The following is a 16,297-nucleotide window of genomic DNA, read 5'->3' on the forward strand; positions in this document are numbered from 1 at the left end:
TGAAGTTTACTATTCCAGGAATCAGGAAATGAAAAGGACACACCTGGAGGAAATCCTGATGTCTAGAGAGTTCATTTATGTATGTCTAGAAAAGTCTCAATTGTATTAGATTATCTAATTTTCAGCTTTTTTTAAGCCTCTTTACTCCATGGTATTTTGACATTCTTGGACTGTTATCCTGTGGACAGTGTGAAAACACATGTGCCCTACTTTCCTTGCATTACACTGAATGCAACTTGAGTTTGTAGAATCTGACTCACAAAGTTCTCCATGTGGGATGTATTGTCAATGTCATATTGTGTTTTTTGAGAAAAAAAAAATTAAGTTTCCAGAATGGCCCCTTAAGGAATAAAGCTAACCCTACCCTTTTCCCTTTCAGCTAGATAATCAAATTTGTTTTTAATTTTTTCTGTCTTGCCCTGAACTCTCCTTTTATTTACTGCTTCTCATTAGATTTCCACCTTTCTTCTCTAACCAGGCTGTGCAGTCCTGTCTGTCTGCGGCTCCATTCATGCCGCAGTGTGTCTTCAAACAGCTTGTGTATTATCTGCTCTGCTCTGCTCTGCGGTCAACAGTTGCAAGTGATAAAGACAACAAATCAAGACTAATGACTTTTTAACTCCAGTTTAGCTTTCTCTCGGATCCTCCCTCCTCTGATAAAGCGTGTGAGCGGTCTGCTATGTTGACAGAAGTGTCGACAGATGCACTCGGCCCCGGGCAGGCATTCAACCTGTGGTTAAAAGTGCTGTCATGCTGACTGCGATGCAGGGACGCGCGTGTGTATCTTCATCCCTCCGGCTACACACACGCACACACACAATCAGTGGAGAGCCAACCGAAGATACGGACCAGCGTGTAAATTGGCCTGGGAAGCTGCAGATGCGGAGCAAAGTATCACATCTCAATTGAAAGAAATGGCGGTCGTGCTGTTTGGAGCTGTGGCGACGAAGAGGCAGCAAAACAACTTTACAAGGACAGACTGGTTTGGATTGAACAGGAACTGGAAAAGGGTTGTAACTCTGTGGTCTCCCACCACCGTCCCCTAACCCGAACCATATGCTTGAATATAACTAAGGAGACATCTTTACCGAGTGTTGCTCCCTTCGGCCTTGTCTCTCCTTGCTGCTTAATCCCTTTAACAATCCTGGCTTGCTAACACATAAGCAACATCATGCCTGATGATAATCTCCATGTTAGCATTGGCAGCGCATTTCCCTCAGAGCAAAATGTGCAACCTCCACGGATTACCCTCTGCTTTTCTTTTCTTACTAGATGTGAATTACACCAACATCTGGCTTTTGTCTTTGGAGTCCAAAAGGTACAATTGACATTATTTCCCAGGTTAAAAGGGAGTGACGGGTTTTTATCAACTCCAGCGTCGATGGAAACACGACACCTCCAAGGACATGTGCACTTTTAAACTTTTTGCAGTTCGCTCTGATGTGAAACGAAAAGAAAAATTCTAATTTTTAACTTTTAGGTGAGGGGTGGAAAGGTCATGTCTTGTCGCTTTATATTTTTTTAATTTTATGTTTCTTTCTATGAGTAGAAAACAAAATTAATTTATTCTTCCCTGACTAAAAACAGTCATTTCATGGTAGTTTGATTGGAACAAATTGATTACCAACATTATAATAATAATAATAATAATAATAATAATAATAATAATAATAATAATAAAAAAAAAAAAAAAAGACTACCAACTGTAATTTGATTTGAGGACAGTTGGCAATAAAATAAATTGGATTTTGTCTCTGGGAAATTATTTCTATGTGGATTTAGCCATATGTTTTTGATAATTGTCTGACAAAAAAAAAGGCAATCCATTTTTTTCTGAAAATGTCCTGGTATTTCCAAGAGTTTATGAAGCCAAGGAACCTAATAAGGTTTTGGAAGAACTAGAGTTTTGTAATAAAATGTATTTCTTTTTGTAGTATTCAATTCCTTGTTGAAGTTATTTACTGATTGTGCTTTTGTGATAAAAAGAAAGTTGACATATTTATCGGTTGTTTTCCACATTTTCTGTTTATTATTTATGGTACTTTGGTCATGTGTGGATTTTTACAGTGCCCTATAAGTAAGGCTGAACCAAAGTGGAGCTTGAAATCGATGCTATTATGTGCGAAGAGTTTTGTTTATTCCAAAAACATTAAATAAAACAAAAAGGCCTCTCCCAGCTCAAACATTAAATCATCAACACAAGAGGAGTTTTAAGACTCCAGATTAACATTGGGCCAGTATAAACACTCCCATAAAGTTCACATCATGTTTTCCTGATAACAAAGTGCAGTACTAAACACTTACTTGTTAAAATAACTGACTTTTTACATGCATTGTGTCATGAAATGCTAAAGTATAATACTTTTTTTTTTTGGTGAAAAACATTCTGATCACACAAAGGTATTTTTACATTTCGTCTACTTTCTTTTGTACCATTTTCAGGATATTGCATTGATCTCGTCTCTTTCTGACATAAAGTCACTATTTTCATTGAAACAAAGGCTGCATTGTTCCCTAACAGTCTCAGCAGTGACCTATAGTCCCATTTAGCATCCAGATACACATCTCCATTCTCTTGTCCCAACCTGATCGGCTACCTCCCTTGAATTCATCAGAGAGCTTTCTCTAATGCGCCACCGAAACAGGCTTATGATCACACCAGCTGTTTACAAATGACTTTCAGACCACCTATTGAAGACTGGACAAGGCCCAGGCAGTAGGGGAAAACACCAACAGTACGGTTTAGTGGCCTCCTGTGGCCTCTAGAAAAATCCCCGTACACCCGCTTCACCCCGCCTGCAGGCGCCCTCCCCGCTTGTCTGTTCGCTATCTGGGGAGATGGTTCGATAATTTTTCTGTTTATGTTTTGTGTTCTCTGCAGAGGTCTTTGTTGTGTACCTGTATTGTTAAGGACACATCGGACATGTCTGAGTTTGTGTTTGCACACGTACACCGATTCGCAGGCACGTTCCAAATGAGATAAACTTCTTTGAGAAGTTTCCATTTTACGGTGGCGAACGGCGCAGCAGAACTGAAAGGAACTGCAAACAGAAGTGACAACCAAATGCAACAGAAGAAAGGACGCAAACAACAACAACAAAATGCTTCAGTAACAGAAAATAGAAGCAAACAATCAGCAAAACAAATACAAACCAAAAGGGTACAACCATAAATAAAATGCATCAAACACACACAAAGACGAAATGCAAACAAAAAATGTCAAAAAAAAAATCTATCTATATACAGAGAGCGATATGTTTTATCTTTTTACTTGGAGTGTGTAAATATCTGGTTTCAGCTGTTCCTGTGCATACCATTTTTTTAGGTGGCCATGTTTTGCCCTTTCTATGGTTAAAATCTGGGCATGAATTATATTTAAATTTTTTTTGTGTAGTGCATTGAGCTTCAACAATTATTTTTATCTATCACTAGGAGCAGACTGAGCAACTGAATTTGCAGCAGATGCAGCGAGTGTTGGAGCAATGTTTGGCATGTGATCCAGGCCTGATTTTTCAGGTACTCAGCCGTTCTGCTGCTCCTCCAACACCACTTCCTGTCCCCAGCCAACCATCCTGGTGTGTCTGTCAGAGATGCAGAGAGACGACGCCTTCTGTGGTGGAGAGGAAGCGTTGAATGCAACAGCCACCTTGTTGCAGTTCAGCGTTACCACATATGGTACCACATTCTGGTTTGCTTCAGTTCATACATCAAAATGTGATAATGGAACGACTCCAGTTCAGCCGTTGACCTATTTTTTCAATAAGACTATTTAGATTTGATCCATTCTTTGACAAGGTGTAGGAGACATGACAAGAAAAATAATAATCATAATCATACCTCAAGTGCCAGTACTTGTGAACCTCTTTTAGCCAGCGTTCATTGAGAATGACTTCAGATAAAGCCTGATGGGAACCGGACCCGTTCTCTTTCCACTCCTTGTCTCTGTGCTCCTCCAAGGGACCACGCTGGCAGGGCTCCTGGGGCCACTCATGCTCTCCTGTGACACGGTGTTGAAGGCCTCGCCACGTGTCCTAAATCAGAAAATGAACCTAACAGTTTGAACTTACTTTTATTATTTTTAAATGTACATTTTTGCAGTGGTTGCATCTTTCCCCCCCATATTTTCCCACAATGCATGTACAATGTAAATGAATTGCACATTTACAAATGCATTGTAAATGTACAATGTAATACGTACAAATGCATTATACATATTGTAGCAGACCCCCCCAAATGAAGGATTGTGGCTGTACTGATGAACAGTGAAGTTTATTGGAAGTAAACCCTGAGATTCTCCGTAAGAGCTGTATGCACAAACACACACAGAAGACAGAGGGTAAGCTACAAAAACACGCTCTTACAACCGTAACGTCCGAACCAAAAAAATAATGTTCACTACTAAAATATCAACTCTTATTCAGAAACTATACCAATATTCATATACAATAAAACAAATTCACAATTTCAACCAATCAATAATAGAAATATTCTTATTTACAAAATAAACATACCTTGTGCCTCTATCAAGTGGGCCGCTAATAACCAGATACATTTTATCACGTTATTGCAACAGGTAACGTAGGTATTTGATTGTGCAATAACACAACACTATGTGCCTGGAAAATACATCATACTGGCCATTTAGGATATATCTGATTTATCTTGCACAATAGAACCATCTTATAAACACAAAATACAAATGGTTTCAGTGTTAAATTAAGCAACGGAGCAACACACAATTGTCATTTGACTTTAACAACTTCTAAAGCTTTGTCAGTAATCCCATCTTACCTCAAGCATGGAAGCTCTCATGGTGTTGTCAGCGATATCTTGTTCTAGAGCTTCTCAGACAAGAACCGAGGACCTGGACCTCCATGAATGATCGACGTGGCAATCATCCTCCCAGCAAGAACATATTCATCATCTTTAGCAGCTGTGTAGATTTTGCTCACCTCAATCTCACATTCACCAACAGTTGTCACATTCTTATTTTGAAAATCTGAAATGTCTGTCTTACTGACATCAATACCTGCTCTGTCAAAAGTGACACATTTCTTTTCACCCGGTCCGTCAAAGATTCTGCGTGTTCTCAGCAGTTCATCAAAAGGGTAAAGAACTCGTGCGTGGGACCACCGTTGTCCTCTCCGTCATGCCTTTCATGTTTTTCATTATAATTTTTTTCTTGCGGTGTTTTTGATTGCTCAGTATTGTATATATTGCTTAAAAGTGAACAGTGTTAACTTGGACATAATTGACACAATTACACTGTCAATTACATTGTCAGTGTAATTGTAATAATTTGGATTTGATTTTGATTTGTTGCATAAAAGAACAAACTAAAAACCATTTATGTGTGAATAGGTTATTGGGACTCGACATGCACATTTGGAGAAGGTCGGCCATAACTATCCATGAGTGTCAGCAGATTTCCCAGCAGCTCGTTTCCAGAACGCACCGACGTTCAGCAGCAAAACGTCGGGGAAAGTTTGAAGTCGCACTGGGATCATTTAAAGATGGACGCACACATGTTTCAATCTCCTTGTCTATTCTTTTGCTCGACTCATTCTTCCCAAGAGACAGCTTCGCAAAAGGAAAGCCAAACCATGCCACCCAGGGTAGTTCCCCAACCTCCGACCCCTGGTGTCACCCGTCCGTCTCCGTCAGACCCTGTGAACTGTCTCACCACAGGAGGGAGTTACAGCTCAGCTTATTTTCAACGCAGTGTTTTATTGCCCATGCCTTCAAACTCAAACATGGTGAGCTCTCAACACAGTCTGTCCACTGGCTTCAAAAAAGAATAAATAAATAAAAGAACTCCTGTGTGATTTGTGTTATTTACTTTTGAGAGTTGAGAATTTTTCTCATGGCTGATGGTTTTTGGACAAAAAATGTCTTTTAATTTAAAGCCGGCTTTGGTTGCCATGAAAGGTTGTGCGCCTGTGTGTTGTTGCTACAAAGTGAAAATCAACATCAGATATTTAGTTTAAATGATGTATGCTGTATGGGATGCCTGAAATATTATACTTCAAAAATGACAGGAAATTATAAGCTTTTTTTTTTTTAGCATAATCAAATTGTCACCAGTCTGATAAACTGATGTGAAAATCCTTTAATCCCCTCAATCTCAAATGTACTTATTTACAGTTAGCATTGCACAGAAAGGTTTGTTGTTTGCATGGCACAATACACGAGATGACACATTTTATGTTTTTGTGCATCCTGAAAGTATTAATATACATTTATATTGTCTAGATTTCCCACTCTCACAGGAATTGATTGTGTTTTTTTCCAGTTATGGCAGTGAAGCTGTATCTGCAACCTGGGTCAGTCAAAATGAGGTGAAGTAAGATTATTATAAAGTTATTTTAGTTGCACTAAACTAATCTTTATGAGATTGAAATAAATGTAACTTTATATGATTCGACATGAAAACAATAATTAAAAGCTAATTTAAGTTACTATTTGATATGTGTTTATATTGTTTTATTGTCTTTGAAGAGCTGCCTGCCTCAGTTCCCATCAAATACAAACTCACCGGATGAATGGGAATAAAAGCACATCTAAAAATGTCAGGGGTTTGAATAATTTTGAGGTCAAACATAAGTTTAGCCCAAGTCACCTGCATTTGATTTTGTTGTGATCCAGTGTGTGTGCACAGAGATCTGCGCACGTCTTCATGTAGTAATGAATGTAAAAGGCCGACATTACACCAGCGTCCTGTCAGTGTCTGGATCAAATTGCAGGATTCAGATTTCTAAAAGGAATTTGGAGAAATATTAAACCAGTTTAAAAGAAGAAAAAGACTGCAGCAAAGGAAAAGAAATTACAATTTGAGGTCGCAAGAAATGAAAACTGAAGTTTGTGAACTATCAAAATGTCAAATCGCCAAAGATTCTTGGCCTTTAATGTTTGTGGACAGCCCACCTAAGTATATCGTCAATCCAGCTGCATGTAATTCAGATGTGGGTCATGACTTCTAGATTGTGTTACTCTTTGCTCGAAAGAGCCATTGAGTTTCCGTTTCATTTGGCATTTATCACATGTAGCTAAAACACAGGAAAGCCGTTAAAGTTATTATATGATGGCAAAGGATTTCTGCGATACTGGACCTTTTTCCAGACATTTTATGTGAAATGTTCTACCCCCGCATTACTGGTGAGGAAACACCATCGTTGCAGAAATATCTGGATGGTGTTTGGGATTAAGTTGCAGGATCTGAAGCTTTTATTTCTTGGCTTTTGTGACTGGCAGCCACAAACCAGAAATTCATAAATAAATTAACAAAAAAAGAAAAACTCTCCACCTCATTTAGATTTTTCCATCCAGTGTTGAAAGTGACAGGAAAATATTACAAGTGTGTATAAAGCCTGTAATGGCTGTTTTAAACTTTTGTATAAAAGTGACCAGTGCCAGTAAAATCCATGAAAGTGGTCTCAATCTGGAGATAAATTTGACTGAATTGGCTCTTTGCTTTATGTATCACCAAGGCTGATTGTGACAACATTACAAAACAAGTAATGACAACCTTCCCTTTGATGCCGTTGCCTTATCGCACACCAAGCAGCTGCTTTCACAACAAACACGCTGTCCACAGACCAGCTGGGCTGTAATAGATGGGCATTAGGAGCATCGTAGATGATGAAACTGAGAAGTGTTATGGTTTCCATTCACATTCTCAGGCAGCCAAGGGGATGTGAACCGATGACATCACAGTTAACAAGCCTGTATCTCCAAATAACATGCTGATGCTGCCCTGTTTAAATCAGCTGACAAAAGAACGATGACAGCAGCTGCATAATTGGTTGACTGAGTAACACGTTGTGACTGTTGACGGTATCTCTGAGATCTTGGCAAACCCACTTTGTGACCTTGCTTCTACTTCCCAGTTTCTGGGATGCCATAAAAAAACCCCCAGAAATATTCCCACTCCTTGAACTTTTCCACATTTTGCTGCATTACAAGCACAACCATCAATGAATTTTATTGGATTTGATGTGACAGACCGACCGAAGTAGTGTGTGCTTGTGAAGTGGAAGGAGAATGTCACTTAATTTTTTTTTACACCCATAAACGTGTAAAGGGCTTTTGTGAGTCAGTACTTTTTTGAACGACCTGCTGCTGCTGCGTACGTCTCCATAAACTCCACATAGCACTGCGTCTGAATAATTTTACCCATTCTTTTTGCGACATAGCTCAAGCTCAGTCGGATTGGATGGAGAGTATCAGTTAACTTCAGTTTTTAAAAAAGATTTTTTGCATATTTGTCAAAACTGTCACCATGTCGTCATCCACCTCCCTCCAGTGCTACTATTGCCTTTGGAGAAATACACCACCCTCGACGAAAATACCCAATCAGTGCCAGAAGGAAGGTCTTACTGCTGTCAATCAATTTTCTCTGCTCAGTGTGCTAATAGACCCTTTTCACAGTTACGTAACACAACGGCCGTTATGACTCGAAGCAGTGTATCTTTACTTCCGGTGTAATTTTGCCTCAGAAAACCTGACTGAAAAATTCACGGATACTCATTATCTTAAGGCTATAATTAAAGGTAAGGTTAATAACAACATTTAAGTGTTAGACAGCCGTTATCAGTCACGGTCAATTTAACCATTCTCCAATGGTAAATAAAGGAAAAAAGCCTCCAGTCGGAAAGTAAGCCAGCTAGCAGCAGCTTTAGCCACATTTAGGAAAAATATACACCGCTGTCTGTCAGTGCTATAACGTTTAGAGGTTCACTTTCTGTATTAACTTTAATAAAACAGTATTTACGTGTTAGATAGCCGTTATTAGTCATTGTCAATTCACCATTCTCTAACTGTGTATAACAGAAACAGCCTCCGATCGGAGAGTAAGCCAGCTAGCAGCAGCTTTAGCCACAGTTAGGTAAAATATACACCACTGCCTGTTAGTGCTGTAATGTTAAAAGGTTCACTTTATATATTAACATAAAATCACTGACATCTTTCGACACTGTTGTTTAGAAAAGCATTTTAAATATTGACTTAATTGCTATGTGCCAAATAATTTACATATTCTGAGGTGACTCATAATTTCTCTTCTTGTTCTGTTGGTGGATTCATGTCTAAACTTTGACTAGATCTTTTTAACACATGGTCATGCTTGGATCTAAACCGATCTGTTGTTACTCTGGCTGGACGGGGAATCTCTGGCCTAGTCTCAGGTTTTGCTGCTTCTATCAGGTTTTCTTCCAGGACTGACCTGAATTTAGCTCTGTCCATCTTTCCATCAACTCTAATCTTCCTCTCTGTTCCTGCTCAAGCGAAACATCCCACAGCATCATTCTGCCACCACCAGCCTTCACAGAGGAGACGGTGTGTTTATTATGATGATCAATATAAATCAGCATGTTGGCTGTTTTGGTCAAAAGTTTCCCTTTTGGACTCATCTGACCAAAACTTCTTCTTCATACTTGCTATGTTACCTACTGTTTGGGTGAATACATTCTTATACTTAATATTAAGTGTAAAATCTCATTTAAATACTTTGAAGTTTGCGCTTGTAAGGTAAGAAAATGCCTTTACGGGGTATACAGCATGAAAGCATTCAGCGCTGCATCTTGTGCTGAGTGTCAGGCACGTGTGCCCCATTAATTTGACGTGATTAAATGACTGGGATTTGTCAGCTGCCTGGCACCGGTCACCGCCGGGGATTTGGGTTACATGAGCTTACATCTGGTCACTTCCTGCGGCGTCCACACTGCGTATTTAACATCACACCTGCAAAATGAGGTCTTCAGAGACAGAGGCTTATGAAACACATATGAAGACTTCACTTTGGCCTCCCCTCCTCCAGCGCTACCCCCCCGTCCAACTCCAACAGAGCAAGTTCAGAACGGCTATGAGAAAAATCTAACCTCTCCTGGGTCGGTCCAGGAAGTCCAGTCCAATATAGCCTGATGTCTCACTCCAATCACCGATCTGAAAACAAAACGTTCGCTTGCTTGTTTGTAATCCGCACAGGGTCACAACTGTGGAGGTCGTGTGAGTAATCAGGCTTGTCATTAACCTGCTCAGATTGCTGGTTTTATAGGGACTGACACAGTTGGAAACATTAACTTTCGTTTACCTTGGCTTCAAGCCACATCGAATTCACTGCTAAACATCTTAGGATTGTTTGGAGTAGAACTAAGTAGAGCGTATTTACTTTTGAACACCACGGAAATATTGACAGTCTTTTCAAATGGCAATTTAGAGAAAAGAAGAGCAATCGCTGGGGATTCGATTAATTGTTGGCACAGACAACATTTTAGCAGCTCGTCAGCATCAAACTGATGAAGAACTTTCTAAAGAACCAAAGGTGGTAAAACAAACAAACAAACAAACAAAAAAGCTGTTTTCTCTGTGACCTAAAAGTCTTTCAGATGTGTGAGAAAATTCAACAGACGACACGGCGGATGGAAAATTTAACGGTACACAGAGAATAATGGTAAACAGAGAGAGGAAGATGAGAAAAAGCAGAACCTCGGTAGCGACTTGTGATGTACGTTCAGGACACGCTGGCAGATTCATCCAAACTCTGCTTCCTATCGGCCGCTAGGGTTCAAAGAAATCTTTCTCTGGATTTACTGCCGAGAGAATTACACAAAATGTTTTCAATGTGACAGTCTAACATTCAACTTATATTTAAAAAGTTTGATTGTAGTGGAGTAATTGGAGCAACAAGACGTGTCCACTAAACAAAATGTGCGTTTAATGTTCTTTGCAAAAACTTCCAGGGGTTTTCCATAATTTCCGTGAACTGAAGAGACAAGGGAAGCTACAGACAAATGAATCAATCAGTAAACTGGTTTTGCTACAGGACTTCATCCATTTCTGCAGCAGTGATTAACAATCAGCTGTTTCTATAAACATTGAAAAAATAAAACTGCTGTGGACAGATGAACTAGTGCTGTACTGAGTGAATGATTCATCGGTTGGAGTTCAGTGTTTCCCCTACAAATGACCAGTTTCTGAACTGAAGATGAATCAAACAGCAGGTAAAACCAAACTAACCTGAAAGAAAAAAGACATTTGAAAGACCTTCTGAAACCCAGATAATAATGATTGATTAAAATGCTTTTAAAGTATGGCTCCTTGAAAGCAATAAATGAGTAAATGCAAGTCTTTAGCACAGATTTGTGCCTAAGCAAGATGAGAGTAAGGAAAATATTAAACCAAACATAAAAAAAATATGTTTTCATTGTCACCTCACAGTTTCTATAATCTTTTAGATTACATCTGAAATGCTCAATTTGTAATGATACTGTTTCAATATCAACTTCTTGCAGGTCTCGCCTGTCTCACAAAAGGAAGTAGCAGAGAAGTCAGCTCTCCTCTAAGTAGGTGGTGCTGGTCGGCTGAATGCATGCAGAGGTCTGTGATAACCAGGCAACAGAGACACAGGCTGCCTGGTCCCGCGTCACAGAGGAACGACTCTTTAAACGGGGATTCTTGTAAGCCTTTTTTGTTCAGGATGTCTTCCAAAATGGATCATGAATGAAAAAAAGCATTTACTTTTTCTTTTCAGAGCTCGTATTTGCAAACAAGTAATGATATCCATCTTTCTGGTCTCTTTTGTTCTGCTGTTCTGCTTTGTCCCCCGAGTCAGACATAAAGGATGTCTGCAAATGGAAACTACAATCAACATGTTTGTCAATGTCGTTTTTTTTTTTTTTTTTTTTTTTCTAGTGTTAGGTTGCAGAAACCCTGAAAGTCTCAGTTGTGATCGATTTAACAACATTCCAAAGAGCCCATGAGCTAATTTCTGTCAAGTTGATGCTGAATTATTGCGGGTTATGTGGAGTTTGTGTGACATTAGTTATTGTGAATTGCCTCATCCTTCTTATGTTTTTCCCCATGCAAAGCCACTTTCAGTGATAGAAACAGAGGCTAAATGGAGCTAAAATCCATCGAGGTTTTGGGCGACAACTGCTTTTATGTATGAAGAGAAGAAATTAGTTTAAAACAGAAAAAATAAAATCGAAGGACAGTTGTCTTGGTAAAATTTCTATTTAATAATCCAAATAATGGAATGGATTGCCTGTAAAACATAAAATGATTCCTTAGGTAAATTTAAGAACCAGAATAAAAACACTTCATACTGCAGCACTTTACTGTAAGACAATAGATTCTATGTAAAAACTATTTTCTGTTGCCCCTTGCCAAAATTACTATAGAATTATACATCATTGCTTACAAAGAAATGTAAATATTTTTGCCTGAATTTCTAACAGAGGATTTTATTTAGCTCAGATTCTATAGATAGAACTAATTATGCAAGAAAGTTTAAAAAGAAAAATTAATGTTATCTTTCCTTATGTGACAAATTGCTCAAGATCTTGTAGGTCACCTGGACACAAACACTATAAAAAGAAAGTCTGAGCAAAGTGACGTTTTATTTATTAAATTGACCGAGGAGAATGAAGATGCTAAGGTAAATAACGGAGAAGGCTATTAATGTTTTGTCTTCCCCCCCAATAGGCTGACTTTAGATTGATTTTCTAAGCTATTGAAGAGCAAATATTAGTGATGCACTGGTTGAAAATTTGAGCCAATATTAATATCTGATATGAATTCTGATGCAGTGGCAGTCCTTATCAATATTTAGTGATATTATATGTATTTCCCTACACTTTTGACACTGTGTGAAAGCCACCACACCAACTACATTGTTTCTCTGCTTCAGTTTAACACCCATAATCCTCTGCTGCATCACTATCACTGTCATGGCCGACCCTTTCCTCTCTCCCTCCTGAAACACAAACTGAAACGACAAGATGAACTGATCGGATCCCGATACGCTAAAAAATGACTAGTATCGATGTTGATACTGATGTATTGTGCACCCCAAGTAATTATTTATATATTTATTTATTTATTTCCAGAGATTTTGATCTATCTGCAGTTTGTTCTTTCTAACCACACAGAGAAGGCACACTTTAAATATGTTAAAGTCTTTTGGTTTTTTTTAAAGAAAACAGTATGAATGGGCCAAAAAATCAAAAATATGATTGCAAACCTCCTCTGTGACCTTCAGCTTATTAACATGGGAAAATAAGATGGATGTACGCACCTTCACATGCTTTCGCCCTCATTGTAGAATTTGTCTGTATCTGTAGACGGTTAATTGCTCGGCTATGTTTATGCAGGTTTGTTCTGTTAGTGGCAGGAATCAAAAACACACAGTTTCATTTCCCTTGGCTGTCCACTAAGACAAAAGACAGACACACATCAGCACACCCACACACCTCCATGTGGACCAGCAGCCAACATGTTTCCCATTAAGCAGGCCGGGTATTAGGTTGCTCAAAGATGAGAGCCTTAAATCACAGGATTACACACAACCTCAAGGATCAAATCAGCTGGGCAATTTGCTGTCCTGTGTGATTATGTTCTCTGTTTAAAGTGAATTTAGCTGAAGGCTGCCGCTTCCTCTACCGCTCTTATTTTCAGGATGCGTTTATTGAACGACTTGGCCGAAAGGTGAATGGAAAACTCTGAATTAGCATGTAAAAATGATGTTTGAAAAGGTTAATGCTTGAAAACGTATTCATTTCAGATTCAAGCTTGAAACTAAAACAAAGGTGGATATTTTGCTTTAGCAAAAATGATAAATAATTCTGTAGTAACTTTTTTTAGCGGGCAACAGAAAATGTTTTCGCATCAGATATTTTGTTTTACAATATAGCAAAATATCAAATAGGTCATCTACTTCAAGTCGGACCAAATTAGTTCATAATGACATAATTCTAACTTTTTAAAAACATTTGTTGTTTATCGGTGATGTTGAAATTTGGCCCCCGATTGAACTGGACTGTCAGGTGTGACAACGCTCAAAGTCTCTGAAAGACGAATCAAGGCAAAAACATAAAATAGCCCTTCCTCTGGAAACAAACAGGAGTACACCTGATTTGGACAACAAAGCCATAATAAGTATTACAAACAAAAAAAGATCTGGCAAATGAAAACCTGCGGCTGTAACCTAACAAGCAAAACTGAACAAGAAGACAAAATGAAGCAAACAGACAGAGGGGGAAAAGAAATCAAGAAGAAAGCAAAGATGATCCATGTGAAATCTCACACATACCCACAAAATATGAAATATTGTAGAGAAGAGGAAGAAACATCAGCCGAAGCATAACAAAATCTCATGGCACGAAACTCCACACCATCTATCATCTAGCAGAATAAATAAAACGATTGTTGCGTTTAGGTGTAATTTATTACATGGAGTGAGCGCGCAGTAATAAAAATTTCTGCTGGAGAAAAACTTTGAAGGACATTGCTTTCTTTTTTTTAAAAAATTTCTGTCTGCATCACAGAAAATCACAGACTTGGGGGGGGATGCCATTCGATCATTTAGGAGGGGGGGAAATGCAACCTGAAGGAATAAAAACCCACGGGGAGCATCTGTGTTACAGTAATAACTCTGAATCCAGGCAACTTTCTGCATGGAATAAAACCACAAATGCAGAGTCGGGGGAAGAAAAAAAAACAAACAGCACATGTCCCATACAGCTTTCTTATATTTTGGCTTTTCTCACCTGCAGGTGTAAATGAGTTGGGCGGGGCGTGGCCAGCAGCAGCTTATTTGGATTCAAAGTGACAAGAGGCCCTAAAACGACTCATTCAGAAAGGAGATCAACACAGTCAGAACTGAGCAGACTAAAATCTCATTATATAAGAATGATTTTGTGCGAAAGATCTAATGAACATGTTTTGTACAGCCCACAGATCCACCCTAACCTACCCTTCGAAATGTGGACCAAAATGGTTCCCATTAGCTTGTTTGAAGCAAATTAGCAGAACGTGTGATAGCAACAGAAGGTGGGATGAAAGCTACATCACACAGGGCTGCAGGAGAGAGACAAGAGGCCAAATCAACCTCTTGAAAGGAAACCCAAATGACACCAAAGAAATGATGCAAAAACCAAAAAAAAAACCAGTAGTTTCCTAGAGTACAGCTGTGTCGCGTGTTACATGTTCCTCTCCAGTCTTCTGTGAGGTCCACTTTCCACTGCGACATTTTTGTGCTGCTTCGTCTGTTGGTGTGTCTCCTCATCAACCTTTGCTTTTATTGTTTTTGGTTGGACAGCGTACCTCCCATTCAGACTCTAATGAGCCCTCTGGAAATATTTTGCATGTCCCAACTGGCCCCTAATTCTTAATTTAGCTTTATTGAAACATATTTCATTCTCCTACTCTAGGCCTTACTGTGTTTGGTTTGACTTTTTTTTTATAGGTTGTAAAAACACTTCAGATTCCTTAGTTTAGAGTGATGTATCCCTGAAACTATATTTTAATAAACACTTCTTACTCTCGTCGGCCACCTCCGGCACGCCTGGATCTCAGCTGAGTAAGCATGGTACAGAAGAAATCGTTTCTGAACCCCAAAGACCTAAAACATGCAACTCTGACCCCGTAAGGCGCTTGGTCCACGTCCAAATCGTGTCTCTGGTTCCTCGTACGCCTCCGCACACAGATCAGAGGAGAAAGCTGTGCCGAAAAATTAATCCGCTCCATTTGGTTCCCCGTTATTGGAAGTGACAGCGTCATAAAGCCACTCGGGCTCCCTGGTGCTGCGGACGAACGTACACAAGAACGCCGCCGAAACCTCCGGTGTTAAAATTTCAGGCTGGGTTTACGTCTGCCTTTTACTCCTTGACTCTTTAGTGATTGTTAAGCAAGTTTCGTTTCTGTGGTGGATAATGTAAAGTGACAGTACCTCATGAATTATTCACTCAGCCTTCAGGAGGCGATTCTTCGTACCAATGCCTTTTGAAGCTTTGGCTGGCTTTAGTTAGTTTTTTTTTAAATCAGAGCTTGTTTTTGTGTTTTGTGAAGCGGGGCCTCAAGAGTTTTTATTTTCCTTTGTTGTATGGTTTGTCGTTCAGTTTGTCCCGCTGCCTGACTTTTGTTATTATCAAAGTGAGTAATTCCAAGCGACAGCTCCTGATTGTAAGAGAAAGAATCCAGAACAGTTCAGAAGCGCATCAAGCTGCTCTCAGCGCACATTTTAAAAATGTATATATGTTTTTGAATTGACAAAGAATCAATACTAGCATGTTAGCTCTCATCACATTATGTACTATAGGGGAGACTGGGACGAGTTGAGCCAAAGGGCAAGTAACGCCAATCCTTGTTGCTAGGAAACAGTAAAAAACAAAAAGGAATCTGACCAAACAGTCAGTGAAGGCAGGAAGTGCATGAATATGGTTGTTAGACTTTTATTTATTAAAACATGCTTTTCACTCTTAAAAGTGAATTTCATAGGAATTGTATTTAGACCCCAACAGGT

This window comes from Xiphophorus hellerii, chromosome 5 (genome assembly GCF_003331165.1).
Source record: "Xiphophorus hellerii strain 12219 chromosome 5, Xiphophorus_hellerii-4.1, whole genome shotgun sequence".
In the NCBI taxonomy this organism is placed as follows: domain Eukaryota; kingdom Metazoa; phylum Chordata; class Actinopteri; order Cyprinodontiformes; family Poeciliidae; genus Xiphophorus; species Xiphophorus hellerii.